The 15,397-nt window shown below is 43.1% G+C and overlaps 1 protein-coding gene and 1 long non-coding RNA gene across 2 annotated transcripts in view; one reads left to right on the top strand and one right to left on the bottom strand.

Moving 5' to 3' along the window:
• LOC115546108 (NLR family CARD domain-containing protein 3-like) overlaps positions 1-15,397 on the bottom strand; it is a 127,844-nt gene that overhangs the window by 20,489 nt on the left and 91,958 nt on the right. The gene's annotated exons all lie outside the window — the stretch shown is intronic.
• Positions 2,181-13,199, top strand: LOC115546111 (uncharacterized). Its single transcript, XR_003977195.1, has 3 exons — positions 2,181-2,754; positions 3,214-3,283; positions 12,865-13,199. It is a non-coding gene; the product is annotated as an uncharacterized LOC115546111 (long non-coding RNA).

The raw sequence follows: 15,397 nt of genomic DNA, 5'->3' as shown, positions 1-15,397 counted from the left end.
GCAGAGGGCTCCTCAACGCTGGGCCTTCTCTTTAGTCCTGGGGGGCCCTCCCTCACAGCAGAGGGCTCCTCAACGCTGGGCCTTCTCTTTAGTCCTGGGGGGCCCTCCCTCACAGCAGAGGGCTCCTCAACGCTGGGCCTTCTCTTTAGTCCTGGGGGGCCCTCCCTCACAGCAGAGGGGCTTCAGACCCCGGGGGCCGGCTGACCTCTGTTCAGGATGGTGATACCCCAGTAATACCCCCCCCCCCCTACTGATCCTTCAAGGGCCCCTAATTGGGCTCCTAATGGCTGCTGTTGATTCTGCCTTTGCATGGCTTGTTTGATTATTCTCGATAATCGGTTAAATTTGACCACGTTCCGCTCTGTACTTAAATGAATCGATCAATAAAAGGTTGTTTGTGCTTTAACCAAGAACGACCACTAGAGGGCAGTGTTTCTAGTGTCTTCATTTACACAGAAGGAGGAGTTTCGATTGGGTGTAGACATGAAACGGTTGGCATGGAAACTAAACACCTCTCACGTTGTGAATCATTAATTGGATGGAAGACCCCAGGAGGAGGAATGAAGGAAACAATTAAATGAATCCAACTTATACACGTCAGTAAATATACAGATGAAGGGAATCAGAGTATTGTTCCTACCCTCCAGCAAGGTGTGTGTCCACTGTGATCTTCTCAGACCGTTGCTATTTCTTCTCTTATCACTGATCACAGTTATGGTTCAGGAGCCCACACTGTAAACCCGAACAGTACTACTAACTCATAACATTTAGGGTACAGAAATCAAAACCAGCCACTAAGTCAGGTGAAAATAAAACCATTAAGTTCTCTTTACTACTGAGGTTGTTTTAATTTTGTATTCATCAAAGTTTATGAGTGAAGGATTATCTCTAGTTTATAACTTTTGAGTGTACAGGGGGACGCAACGTCTGACGTCATTGACGTCACGACGCTCAGGCTCCGTCTTTTCATTTTCTCGAGAGTTCAAGGTGGCTACCCGTTCGCGAGAGAGAAAGCACTGCATGTAAACGAGCAAAACTAGCGATTACTTAGCTATTTTTACACAGACTAGTTTGTTTTTTGACTGTCCTTGTCTTGGATACACTTTATACGTTTATTTCTTTTTATGGAAAAGCCTATCATTTTGTCGACGCGGTTTTGCATTTTGGCGCGTTGACGTTAGCTAAGAGTAACGTTAGCTAAGAGCTAACGTCACGTACACGCAATGCCAGCAGCCGACGCCGATTCAACGGTCATTTTTTCAAGTGTGGTGCTGATGCTTCTGATGGTACAGTTTATTCTTCTGCTAAGCGCTCTTATCTGGTGAGTAAAAACCTCATACATTTTTTGTAATCTTGTCGGGTGCAGTGGCAATATGGCTAGTGTTAATTAGCCGGCTAATGCAGACACATAACGTTGTGCTGTTTGCTGTATTCTCAGAAGAAGGCCGAGCTCTGCCTTACTAAACACAAGGTAATAAAATATTAGAATACATAGTATATTTTTTACTAGATTTTAGTTATGACAATGAATTATTCGGTGAATTATTCGGTGCGAAAAGCCTAAAAGCCGCTTTCGCACCGAATAGTGCCAGGAACTAAACAATAGGAACCATTAGTACCCAAATAGTACCGGGACTATTCTTCCCCTAAATCTCCCCCAAACTGTTTTCACGTTTGCATTCGCACCGGCGCTGGCCAGGGGGAACTTTTGGGAGCGGTCAAGGAGCAACGTAGGCGCGGCGACCGGGTTTAAATTGTCACTCGACTTTAGCGTCACATAACAAACCAGCATGGAGGAGATCAACGGGAGGTTGTTTTTGTTGTGGCTTGCCGGGATGATGATCTCACATTTCGAACAGCGGCGTTTACAAAATTGGCCAGATTACCTAGCAGCGAGACGCAGGAGACGAAGGATTCTGCTTAATATGATAATCTCTCATTTTGTGGACGAGGGAGTAGCAGAGCGCAACAGGCAAAAGAGACGACGTGTCGTCGTCTTCTTCTTCGCCTCTTAAATATTGAATGTTAAATGTATAGCTCGCTCTGTGAGGCTACGCTACCCAGCAGGGCTTTAAAACATGTCGCGCTGCTTGGGAAGGCGGGGCCAGCGGTCGGCAGTGGGCGGGACTTATTATTTGGGCCAATCAACGCAGACCGCGAAACGGGGGAGAAAGGGAGAACCAAAAAGTCCCTGCCTCGAAGTAGGAGCTAAAATAGTTCCAGGAACTACTGTTTCGGGGGAGAAAAAATCCCCCAAAAATCCCCCAATCGTCTGGTGCGAACGCAAACAAAAAGGTACTAGGAACGTTTAGTTCCAGGAACTACAAAAGGTACTGCCGGTGCGAAAGCGCCTAAAGCCTGGTTCTCGCTACTCAGTTTATGAATTTATACAATGAAGAATATCTTACTTTAATCAGCAGAAAGATATAATGAGGCAACGTATGAAACTAAGAATACAAGTATCCTAAATGATATGTGAGGAGAACTTGAATAAATACCACTAATTATTTTACATCTATAATATTTCAGACATTTGATTTGTTTTAACATCCAATGTAGAGTTTTAAAAGTTAAAAATAAATGTGATGCTGCTTAAAGATATAATTAGCTTGACTTAAACTGTACTGTATAATGTGAACATTTACAAGTACTTCATACATTTCACTTGAATTTACATCTGTTATTATTGCTCTTTCTTTGTAGGCTCAAGTGGAAGGCGAATGCTGCTGTTCTTCCTTGAGCTTAAAGACATCGGTAAGTAAAGGAATTGCGTTGTACAAACTGGCCACCTTGATATAACACTGTAATGTAATCCAATTAAACACAAAGAACATCAGTTGAATCTACTCCTCCTTAAAGCAGTTTGAACTTTATATTATGACCAATTGATATATTGTAGATAGGGGTGTAACCGTTTAGTAAATCATAACCATTTAGGAAAAATCAATACATTATTTTAGTATGTTCTGGAGACACACATTCATTAATTCACAAATAACACAAACTATTTTGGGATGGTGTGTGTGTGTGTGTGTGTGTGTGTGTGTGTGTGTGTGTGTGTGTGTGTGTGTGTGTGTGTGTGTGTGTGTGAGAGAGAGAGCCAGGGAGCCTAATAAACTGCCAACTAAGTGTATATTTGAGGTTGAATATAAAACGTGTCCCTTATTTTACAAACTAATCAAAAGTGTATTTTCAAATATTATGTGCATGTAGGACTACAGAGTGCTGCTCCGGACACTGCAGCATTTTCAAGATCAGTCATCAAAAAGCTGCTATTTTTTCGGTGAGTCGGACAAATCTTAAATAAATAAATACACGCATTTCATGATGGCAATCTTGTTGGACTGGAATAATAGCAATTAATTTATATAATTTGTAAAATCTGTTACCGCAGGATTAACCTGAGTATACAGCGACTGCCGTTCGAACATCAATCCAAGGCATGCTTTCAATAAGCATATTTCTACTTCAGGAGTAGTGTGCTTTAGTTTTCGAATGATTAAGTATTAACTGTGTAGAGTTTTCACTACAGACTAAAACAAGTGTTTTGTGAAATTACAGGGTGATTCAATGGAGTGGAAGTGCAAGTTGTGTTCAGTATCTGCAGACGCATAACACAAGTTATTTAGGCACTATCGTTTGCAGCATGGCCATTTTTCAAGAGTCTGCCCTCTGCCATGTGTTAGATTTCAGCTTATTTCTAAACTGTTCGGACAGACTCTGCGTTGTGTATTTTCAGTCGTAGTAGTAATTCTTGAAGTCGAAATCAAAGCAGCTTGACAGGTTGGATTAGAGGGTTGAATAGATGGTTTATTCCAGGATGTACAGCGAGATACAGACTTAGGTTGAATAATCTATAGTGGACCTGGTGGTCGATGACTTGTTCCTTGGCTGTCGAAACCCTCTTCTCCTCGAACCAAAGGGTTGGGCCGAGTATTATACAAAAAGGGGATACAGGAATAACACGTGAACAGACGCACTCTCAGCCTTGATAAGGTATCTGGCCCTGGCCATGTCCCGGAGGACCAGGTTCAACCTTGTTGAAACATAACAATGGCAGAATGTTGGGGATAACACCTTGTATCAGTATGAGAGGCCCTGGCCTGTTCCTAGACTAGAAATGTGAAGGATGAGAGAGACACTAAAATACACCAACATTCTACATTCCTCCCTCTTGATCATACTAAACATAGTTTAAAGATCACCAACAAAAAGAGAATTCAGTGTATTTTCTGGTGACCCATTAATAATTAACTAAATCAATGAAAGAAAGCATAAAAGGCAAAAGACAAGTAAATTTAAATCATACACAAGTAAACCAGGTGTAGGCCACTATAATAAAGAAAATAACAAACTCATTAGGTTACACATGATTAAACCAAAACAGATACAAATTTTAAAGAATCAAGAAGGTCAACTGTCCAGGCCCCTCCCTCTGCTTGGCAGTGAAGCTCCACCATTCTTCAATAGCTTCCACTGTTCCCAGCAGAAGGAAGTGGTTCCGTTCCTCTAAACAAAATTAATGGCCTCAGTGGAAGGCCTAGCCTTAGAAACGTTGCGAAGTCTGGGGCACCAGACCTTGCGATGGGGTGGGCTCTCTAACACAGCCACCCTAAGGGGGGCTAACAAGATCGGGGCAGTCCCCGGGGGGGTCGGTCGGGGGGCGGTCATTCGGTGAAACACACAGAGAGCTATCTTGACGACCACATAGAGCATAATAACGGGAAGGACAAACGGCTGTAAGATTTGGACTATCTGAGAAAACATGGACCCACCCAACCCACTTAGCCATCCTCCCAAAGACCAACCCGCCGTTTCCGACTTCAGCCTGGCCACATTATCATAGATGTCATGAACATAATTAGACACATTCGCAGACGCATCGGGGACGTATGTGCAACATCTCTGGTGTAAATGGCGCTTGATAAAGAAACAGTACCCTCCAAGATGCACAGCAAGGAAGTCCAATAGATACTGATGTTGGAAAATCATTGTTCTAAGCCCGTACAATTCATGATTAAGATCAGTCAGGCCATGGCTGGAATCGTTCGCTATAGCGTCAATAATATGTACTAAATCTCTAATCTCATCCAGAGCAATTGTGACGCCATAGTTTGGAATGATAGCAGCAAAGACTCTCTGAGTTGGAGTAGCAACTGCACGCTTAGATCTAATTGTAGCATTACTCTTCAAATGTTCCTCTGACACAATCTCCAAAGCAGGCACTATATAGGCGACATAACATGAACCACTCCAATTAGGAGGCAGATATGAATAAGCGTCCTGTCCACACACAAACATGGTCCCATTTACCGCAGGTAAGGCATCAGTGGCAATCGTTTGGCCAGGTGAATCACCAGGAACGCGGGTTACTGGGGGTAGGGGGACATTCACCGAAAGATTCTTCTCTGATATGGAAACCTGTTTCTGGCCCACAATAGCTGAATATGAACACACACTCTTACCCATATCCCGCCCCTTTCCTTCATTGGTCCAACAAATGACACCCTTAGGAGCATAGCTCAATTTGATCTTAATTGGGGGGCCTGCATCCATTGGGACAGTGTAATAGGAAACCTGTGGTGCTGCTACAGATCCAGATCTAGGGTTACCTCTGATGACATCATGTTTATAAGCTGCGACATACTCTGGGATGGTGAACGGGACAGCGAGGTAAGGATATACCTGAGATGAAGCTGGCATAAGCCCACAAACCCAACATGACTGCTCCCCTTTAGCCTTAGCTACCCCATGGGCAGTTTGTAAAAATGTGTTATCTTTGTGGATTACATCATGGCTGTCAAATGAACAATTTCCCCCTGTAAATAGATGGCACAACAACATCCCAAACAATACTGGTAACATCATGACTCAGTTGGTTTTGAGTAGCAGTTGCAACAGAGTTCTTTTCAAGTTGATGGATGGCCACCGCAGGTGTGATGGGGATGAGGATGAAAGTTCGTAGTAGGGCGTCAGGACGAACACTCCTGGGCAAAGAAAAAGTGCAGTATCAGTCATGGGGGAGGCATTGTCACAGCCTCCAACATTAATGATGATCAACTATGTTTGTAATTGTCTTAATGATTCGATAAACAATGAAAAATGAAAATGAAAAAATAAATCGCTTGATTCAAAAATGGTTATATCAGTAATCAGTAATCAGTCATCATAGTTCTCAATAAACCTTGTGTGAATGAATGAATGATTGAACCTTTGTTCAAAAATAAAACAAAACAAACAAAATGTTCTAAAGCTGAGCAGTTGTGTCAAGAAGGAACCAACATGAACTTAGATAGGCAGTGACAAAAGTCCTAGCATCTTTCGAAGACTAACCTCTTGTGAAAATAAAGGAATGAAAATAACAAACACTCAAACACTCCCTACTCTTCACCCCGTATCAGTTAGTTTGCGTGCCAAATCTAACGAGTGTCATTCCAAGTCGGTGTTATTGTTGGTTTCCGACATTGAATCGCATATGCGGCTGAGTTCTTCACCACTCTGCGACTGTAATTTCTTCCATAGTTCCTTCATTTTGTCTGAGCGGTTTTCTTCCCCTACTCTCTCGTTGGAGCGGTCACGGTACATCTTTCGAGGGGCTTTACATTCTCTTATCCAGTGTCCAATTTGTCCACAGTTGTGGCATGGTCGAGGTTCTTTCTGTCTTTCTGACTGGGGGAATCGTCCTCTGTCCCTGTTGGACTGGGGGAATCTTTCTCGTTCCCTTGCCATTCCCTTCTTCTCGTCCACCAGGAATCGAATCCTGACTTCTTCATCTCGATCCACCTTTTCTCCGAATTCCTTGATCTCTGCCATTGTGCTGCTTCGGTTGTCCCAGCCGGGAAACCTTGTCTTTACTCCCCTTCGGATCTCCGGCAGTACCTGCTGGAGGTACATGGTCTTCAGAGGCAAGTCCTGTGACTGGTCGATGGTGTCCATATCATATTCAGTTTGGCCTGAGTGCAGCAAATAACATTCGAAGAAGCGCTCGTTGAACTGGTCCAGACTCTCGTCTTCCTTCTGCAAACAACGTGTGATTGTTGTCCAGTTGACCTGTGCCTTGGAGTGCTTTTGGATCCACGCCTTTATGGCCTCCCATCCCTTCTCTGGTCTCATTCCGTCTTCTCCAAGGGCATCTTCCACCTCGTATCGAATCTGGGTGCGCTCAGTGCTGCTCAGGTGTTTGAACAATATGGCAAGCCCATCGTAGGGGTGGAGTTCGTACAGAAGCATCAGTTGTTTCAGTTTCATCCATGGCTGTAGGCCTGCTTTCTTTGGGTGGTCGATCTCCGCACTCCATTTTTCGATGTTTTTCGGGCTGGAGGGTTCATAGAGGATTGTGCGTCCCTCAGCGCTTTCTATCTTCTTCAAGGGCCTGAGGTTAACTATTTCGTCTTTCTCATCAACCTTGTTCAGACAGGCAATGCTCACTGCCCTCTTGTGGGCAGACTTGCGAAGACGCTCTCCCTCTTTGTCTTCTTCTTCACTCTCCTCTTCCTTGGATGTGGTCTTGATGTGTGGTGTGATTGCGCCTCCCATCACGCTGCAGTGCGGTTGTATGTTGTCATCAAATCCTCCAATGCGTGATTCATTCTTAGTCACTGCTCCAGGCCTCACCTGGGAGAATTGTTGTATTGGGGGGTTCGGATGCAGAAATTGTTGTGGGATGGAGGAATGTGGTGTGATTGGGGAGAATTGGGGAAATTGTTGTGAAACACACAGAGTGTGTTGTACAGGGGGAGCATAGTCAGGTGGGGCAGATGGATTTCCCTTCCGTGGCACGTGGGGGGTACTGCAGATGACCGGGTACTCGCCTATAAAGCTGTTGACGGCTGAGAGAACACTGTGTCTTGACTCCTGTAAACCACCAGGTGGCGACGATGGCTGCATCGGGAAGATGTATTCCCCATCTGGGCCACACGATGGCAGTGTGGGGTACATGCGACCATAGACTCCCAAAACTCCCCCTCCGTTGCCTTGGTCACCCCCCCTTGGGGGCCCTGAGTCGAGGGGGCGGGCCGCTATCAGTCCTTCTCTGACTAGCGTCTGGTGTAGGTCTCTCTCCCGAGTCAATTCATCCTTTAACAAACGAATTTCATCGGCCAGCAGTTTGATTTGCTCTCTTGTCTTTCTCTGAGCATCTTCATAGTGAGCAGTTGTCCTTTCCAATTCATCTCTCTTTTTGTTGCTGACATGCTTGATAAAGTAGCGCTTACACTGAGACAATAGTAACAACCCAACTGGTTCACTTCGTCTAGTCTTCTTGACCCAGTCTTTGAAAACCATCCAGATCGATTCCTTTGGCCAGCGTTTAGTTTGGGGGTCCATTGTTATCTCATATGTTATGCGAAGTTTATTTTCGGTTCCTTGCAAATCATGTCTGTCGTTGAAGAATCTAGACAGAGTCTCACTAATTGAATAAATATCAATCTCTCTAACCTCCACTTCAAAAGAATCTTGTTCTTTTCGTTCGGATGCATTGGGACTTTGATTGCTATCTTTTTCCTCCTCCTCTTCCTTCTTCCTGCCTTTACCTTTCGGCATTTTTCCTATCTTTTCCTATCTGTAAAGTAACTAAAACTAGCGACCAATCGCTGCTTAGAAAGAAACAAATAGACGCCTCCCACGGAGCTCGGTATGCCAACAACAGATGATGGCACACTTTTCCCTTCTTCGATTAAAACAATATATGTGATTCCTCGGCGGGGATCAAAACAACATAGCACAAACAAAAACTCTAGCGATTCATGTAACCTCACCAGTGAATTCAATACAAGTACGGTTTCACTCCTTGTCCAACAAGTCGTAAAACAAAAGCCCTGAGCAAACCAGACGTCTTAAGTTATATTCAGGACACGTATCAACATTGACAAACTAGCAAAGATGAACAAATCACTTGAATGACATGCTATTACAATATTCTAGGACTCAATCCCAGCTCAAAGGCCTTATTCAACAAACAATATTCTAGGACTCAAACCCAGACCAAAGGCCTTATTCAACAAACAATATTCTAGGACTCAAACCCAGACCAAAGGCCTTATTCAACAAACAATATTCTAGGACTCAAACCCAGACCAAAGGCCTTATTCAACAAACAATATTCTAGGACTCAAACCCAGACCAAAGGCCTTATTCAACAAACAATATTCTAGGACTCAATCCCAGACCAAAGGCCTTATTCAACAAACAATATTCTAGGACTCAAACCCAGACCAAAGGCCTTATTCAACAAACAATATTCTAGGACTCAAACCCAGACCAAAGGCCTTATTCAACAAACAATCAATAGTTTCATATGGCGTATATTCAGTGATTATTACACAAACTCTTAATCACTAATACAGGTCCTCACTTCGTCAAGCTCTTAATGACACAACTTCATTACTCAGCAAATGTAGTGCAGCCTAATAGTAAAACAAATAATAATAATCACAGTTATGTGTGTGTAGATTATTTTAAGATTACTTTCTTGTTCTTTTCTCTTGGTCGAGAGTGTGGAATGAGATTCAGTCACCGTTGATTCCCACGTGGTGCATAGAGATGCGCTGGTTCAGCCGCGTTGTGGATGCGGGTCCCTCGGCAGGGCAGGCGTTGATCACACGTCTTCCCAGGCAGGGCGCGCGCTCTTCTCGGTCACAGGGCAATCTTCAGAGGCAATCGTCTTCTCACTCCTCTCTCTTCAAGACGGTGTCACGGCACCAAACTGTTAGATTTCAGCTTATTTCTAAACTGTTCGGACAGACTCTGCGTTGTGTATTTTCAGTCGTAGTAGTAATTCTTGAAGTCGAAATCAAAGCAGCTTGACAGGTTGGATTAGAGGGTTGAATAGATGGTTTATTCCAGGATGTACAGCGAGATACAGACTTAGGTTGAATAATCTATAGTGGACCTGGTGGTCGATGACTTGTTCCTTGGCTGTCGAAACCCTCTTCTCCTCGAACCAAAGGGTTGGGCCGAGTATTATACAAAAAGGGGATACAGGAATAACACGTGAACAGACGCACTCTCAGCCTTGATAAGGTATCTGGCCCTGGCCATGTCCCGGAGGACCAGGTTCAACCTTGTTGAAACATAACAATGGCAGAATGTTGGGGATAACACCTTGTATCAGTATGAGAGGCCCTGGCCTGTTCCTAGACTAGAAATGTGAAGGATGAGAGAGACACTAAAATACACCAACATTCTACACATGTCTGTATGGCGACTGCATTTGTACTTTTCAGTCATTTAATGCAATGAAAGCTCATTTGTCACGGGTTCATAATGACACACCCAGAATAGCAGCACCTGGAGGAGCATACACAGGTCATGCCCTTTTTACATGTCCCTTGTGTAACTTTAAGCATCCCTTTTCTGAGGAAACACTATTTGGTCATTTGAGGAGTCATTTAAGAAGCCATGAAATGGTACCATGCCCATTCAAGAACTGCAATTACAGCACCAATGTGTATTCTTCATTTAATACACACAAAAGTAGAAAACATGTAGGTAGTTCAGACTTTGATGATAATGTTATATTAGAAGAAAATGACAGTGTCCCAGTCACAACTACTGCTGAATGTGTTGGTGACGCCCCTGCTCAGTGTGAGAGCACAGACACATTTGATCTTTCTGAGGATGAGAGTCAATGTGACACTGACAGTTTAAGAGCACAGTTGCAGCATAACTTGGCATCGTTATTCCTAAAGATGCGAACTATTCTTCATGTATCTGACATGGCATCTCAGGAAATAGTGGAACATTTAACTCAGATATTTACCTTGTCCCAACCTCTTCTCAAATAATCCATTCTAGAAGTCTTGGAAAGTCACGATATCTCTGCTAGCGAAACTACTCTTGATGAGGTAGTGAGTGCTGTTATGGATAGTATTATTCTTGTTAGTGCCACAGCTAGAGGTAAGGAGTTATCTTCAACCAAAAGAAGGAAAACCTATGTTGAGAGAAATTACCCGGTGGTACCACCTGTGGAGTATGTACTAGAGCATTTTCAGACATACTGACATTTTGGAAAAAATTCAGGAAACAAAGACGGCTCAAAATGATCATTATGAGAGCCACCAAGATGGCTTATACTATAAAGGGAATGACTTATTATCTTCTTCAGATGAGCTAAAGCTACCACTTCTTTTGTACATCGATGATCTTGAAATTGCAAATCCACTTGGCACATCACGGAAAATCCACAAACTCTGTTCAGTGTACTGGATACTTGCTGATTTACCCAGTAAATACAGATCAGCCTTGCATGTGATTCAGCTAGCAGCATTGTGTAAAGTAACAGACGTTCAGAAGTTTGGTTACGAAAGAGCCCTTGGTCCTCTTTTACGAGACATCCAAACCCTTGAACGAGATGGTGTATTTATTGAGTCCATTGGTAAGGCAGTTCGGGGAACAGTCATGTGTGTGGTGTCTGATAATCTTGCAGCCCATGCATTAGCAGGCTTTACAAAGTGTTTCAGAGCTGAATACTTTTGCAGATTCTGCACAGCTACTCAAGACAAACTTCAGTCTTGTGATGTTGGGGGTAGAGAATTTAGTCTGAGGACTAAAGCCAGCCATGACAGTGATGTGCATGCTGTAATGCATGGGGATTTTCAGAGTCAGTTTGGTGTACAGGGAGACTGTACTTTGAGCCAGCTAGAGTATTTCCATACAGTCACTGGTTTCCCACCTGATGTCCTCCATGATCTCTTTGAGGGCATCGTGCCTGTAGAGTTGGCCTTGTGTATTGGAGAAATGATCCGTTGCAAATATTTCACCCTTGAGTATTTAAACAGGAAAATAGCATCATTTCCATACCAGCGCACAGATAAGGTAGACAGACCCCAGCCTATTCCAAAGACCTTCAAAGTAAAGAGAACTATTGGCGGCAATGGCCATGAAAATGCTACTTTAATAAGACTCTTCCCTTTGATTATTGGTAATATAGTTCCTGAAGGAGATGTGGCATGGACTGTACTGATGGATTTGAAAGATGTAGTTGAGATAGTGCTTTCCCCCACATTTACAGAAGAATCCCTCCAGTACTTGCAGACAAAAATACAAGACCATAGACGCATGCTGCAGGAGACTTTTCCCGATTTCAAACTCCGACCTAAACATCACTACATCGAACATTACCCCGACCTCATACGCTGCTTTGGGCCTCTTGTCCACTTGTGGACGATGAGATTTGAGGGCAAACACCGCTTTTTCAAGCGTGTTGTACATGACACACAGAACTTTAAGAATGTGTTAAAAACACTGGCAAACAGGAATCAGCACATGGTTGCATACTATCTTAGTTCCCCATCATTCTTTAAACCTCATCAGCAGACATCAAATGTTTCTTCTGTGATGGTATCAGTGCTTCCTGATGTTGCAAGTGCTTCCTGATGTTGGCATACATTGAACAAATAACGGACAGCAACATGATTTACAGCACATCAAATATCAACATTGATGGGACTAATTATGACAAGGAAATGTTTGTGTCTGTGGGGCAGGAGGGAGCACTGCCACAGTTTAACAAAATTGAACAGATTCTCCTTGTTAACCACCATGTTGTCTTTCTTTGCCAAGAACACAGGTCATACTACATCGAACACTTGCGTTCCTATGAACTTTCGGCAGGGAATTTGGCTGTTAACACTGTATCAGAGCTTAATGACAAATCACCTCTCTGTGCATACAACATAGAAGGAAGACTGCTCTTAACACCTAAAAGGTTCATATTACTAGACTGAAAAGTAGTTCTTCCTGTGCCTAGTTCAGCCCAAATTTTAAACATTGTTGAGTGTATGGTTTGGTGATGTAGTACTACTAGTTTTTCCAAAATAGTGCAATCAAACTAACTTATTTTACTCGTTTGTGTGTGTAAATCAGGTCTGTGAGAAATCAACACAGAAGATGGCTACTCCCCAGAGATTTGTGCTACGTGTATATGTTGCAACAGATGTTGCCATGAAACTTACTCTAACGGAGCGACCAACCTCTGTAGAAGAGCTTATGGACGTAATGAAAGAGAAGTTCAGGCCAAGACTGGATGGTGACTTTACCTTGCAATATGAGGATCCTGACTTCGGCGGTCAACTTACTGTTCTTGCGGATATTCAGGAGTTGCCTGAGAAGGGCACATTGAGAATACTGAGATCTGAAAGTGATGCCACCTCAACCGGAAGTTCCGATACAGACATACTCCCACATGTACCTTTAACACAGCGTCAGAAGAACTGGCCGGATTGTTTCCCTCTGGCTACTTTTTCATATGAAGTGCAGCATGTACTCGAAGAAGGAAATGGTGTTTTTGAGAGATCCAGAAAGAATGTGAATTTGACAAGGTCCCAAAAGCACAACATCCTGGAAAGCATGGCTGAAACCATGCACAGCTTCAAACCATATCCAAATGACAGTGAAGTGGGTAAGGCTGCTGAAGCTCTGATTAAAGCTCACCCGTGTCTCACAGAGTATGGCAGCAAAAGTGGATGGTATGGATGGAAGGTCTGCTTGAAGTTCAAGATGGGGAACTACCGTACCAAGCTTGCCAGAGCTGGGTGCGCTGAGGTGTCAGTTAACGCAGGCAGGAGGAGCGTAAACAACCCGGACAGAGAACATCCCCATTCAAACATAAGGAGAGCCAGGCGGGCTGAAGTAAACTTCCTACCCAACTTTCCAAGAGGAGAGAACGAGGCCACTCTGGAACAACTGAAACTTCAAATCCAGAAAGAGGTTGAAAAGACCGAGATAAATCAGACATTGGTAGACCAGCTAATGCACACAACCTTTGCCCTTCGTCGGCAAGATATTGTTAAGGGTGATACATCTGTGCGGGACTTTTTGGAGAGCTGGCCAGCTCTGCGCATGAAGTCACAGGTAAAAACTATTCCTCTTTTTTTCTGCATAATAATTGTTGCCATCCCCCACCACCCTTTATCCATTTACACAGGCAAAGTGTCATTGTCACTACAAATATTTTAAACTTTCTCATATAGCTTTATAGCTTAAAACTAGTGATTGATTCCTCACATTTGCTGTTTAAACCCAAGTTAAAAGCTATTCATTAATGTTTCCATGTTTGTGTGTATTTGTATGTCTGCAGGTGTTTGCCGAGTTCCATCGTATCACAAATGTGAACCTACAAAACCAATTCTACTGCGAGCTGGATCGGTACACACCAAAATTGATCGCCTTGTACAGGCAGAAGGCCTCACGGTCTGGCAAGACGGCAGAGACTCTGCGGCGGATCCTAGGGATTTATGATCTCCAGGTGAGTTAAGATGAACTTGGCCATGGGGACAACATAAACCACATTTGAGTTTGTAATTGTGTTGTAATGTCTAGGTTGATACTGCTATCTAATTACAATTGCAATTTGTGATTTTTACTAATTGTTTTCTCACCTGTTCAAATGTTCCCATACATTACTACTTTAAAATGCCATTTACAAGCTCTATAATTTAAAATGTTTACTTAGGCTGCACTGAACAAATAATACAAAACAAAGACCTTCACTTTTTTTCTATAGTATATTTAGAGGGCGTTCACTAGTAGCACAAGCACATGATGGACAGATGTTTCTAATTAGATGTTAAATGAACATCTGCATGTAAACCCATTTTCTGTCACTGAGTATGTATAGATTTGAGGAATCTTGGCTTCATGTGCTGGTAAACTATTTGTATTATTATTTTTTGATTGCCAATCCAGGAACAACGTGATGTCCACATGAGACGAACCCTGGCCCTCCATGCACTCCCAGTGTACTTGCGCGAGGATGACAGTGAGTTCTTCAAGACTTGCAATGTAAGTACTCACACAAGCATTAACATAAATGTGGAGTCACATTAGGAAGGGATTATAGAGCCCATATTGAAGGAGGCAGTCATTATAACCACTAGTAACTTTCAACATATAACAAGACAGACTTAGAACATAGAAACGTGTGTGTGTGTCTGTCTGTCTGTCTGTCTGTCTGTCTGTCTGACCTTGCTGCTGGAACTGTCCTTTTTATAATTGGATTGTTTGTGTTTTTCAGGGGGAAGATGAGCCAGATATTGCCGACACCCCGCTGGCTCTCCTCACTGTGGGCACTACTGGTCATGACATCTTCAGCCCAAACAGCATTTGTGTTGTAGTAGAAGATGACGTTGTTGTGAGTGATCTTCCAAAGATGACTGATGCATTTGTACTGTTGTTTGGGTTGATCTATGCATTGCATTTAGACTATCCAAAGAAGCTTATTCACACATTCACCTTCATTCAGAAGATACTGATGTTTCTCGATGACAACAAACCACTGAAACCGTGCCTACTGACTTTGAAAAATGACTTGCTGAGAGAGTAAGCCAAGCATTAACATCCACATGTCTCTGTGAAGCATGTGAAGCATCCAGGTTCATGTTAAAATAGATGGATCCAT

This window comes from Gadus morhua, chromosome 6, assembly GCF_902167405.1.
Source record: "Gadus morhua chromosome 6, gadMor3.0, whole genome shotgun sequence".
NCBI lineage: Eukaryota > Metazoa > Chordata > Actinopteri > Gadiformes > Gadidae > Gadus > Gadus morhua.
Note: the sequence above shows the minus strand (reverse complement) of the source record. Positions and strands in the feature narration are given on the sequence as shown.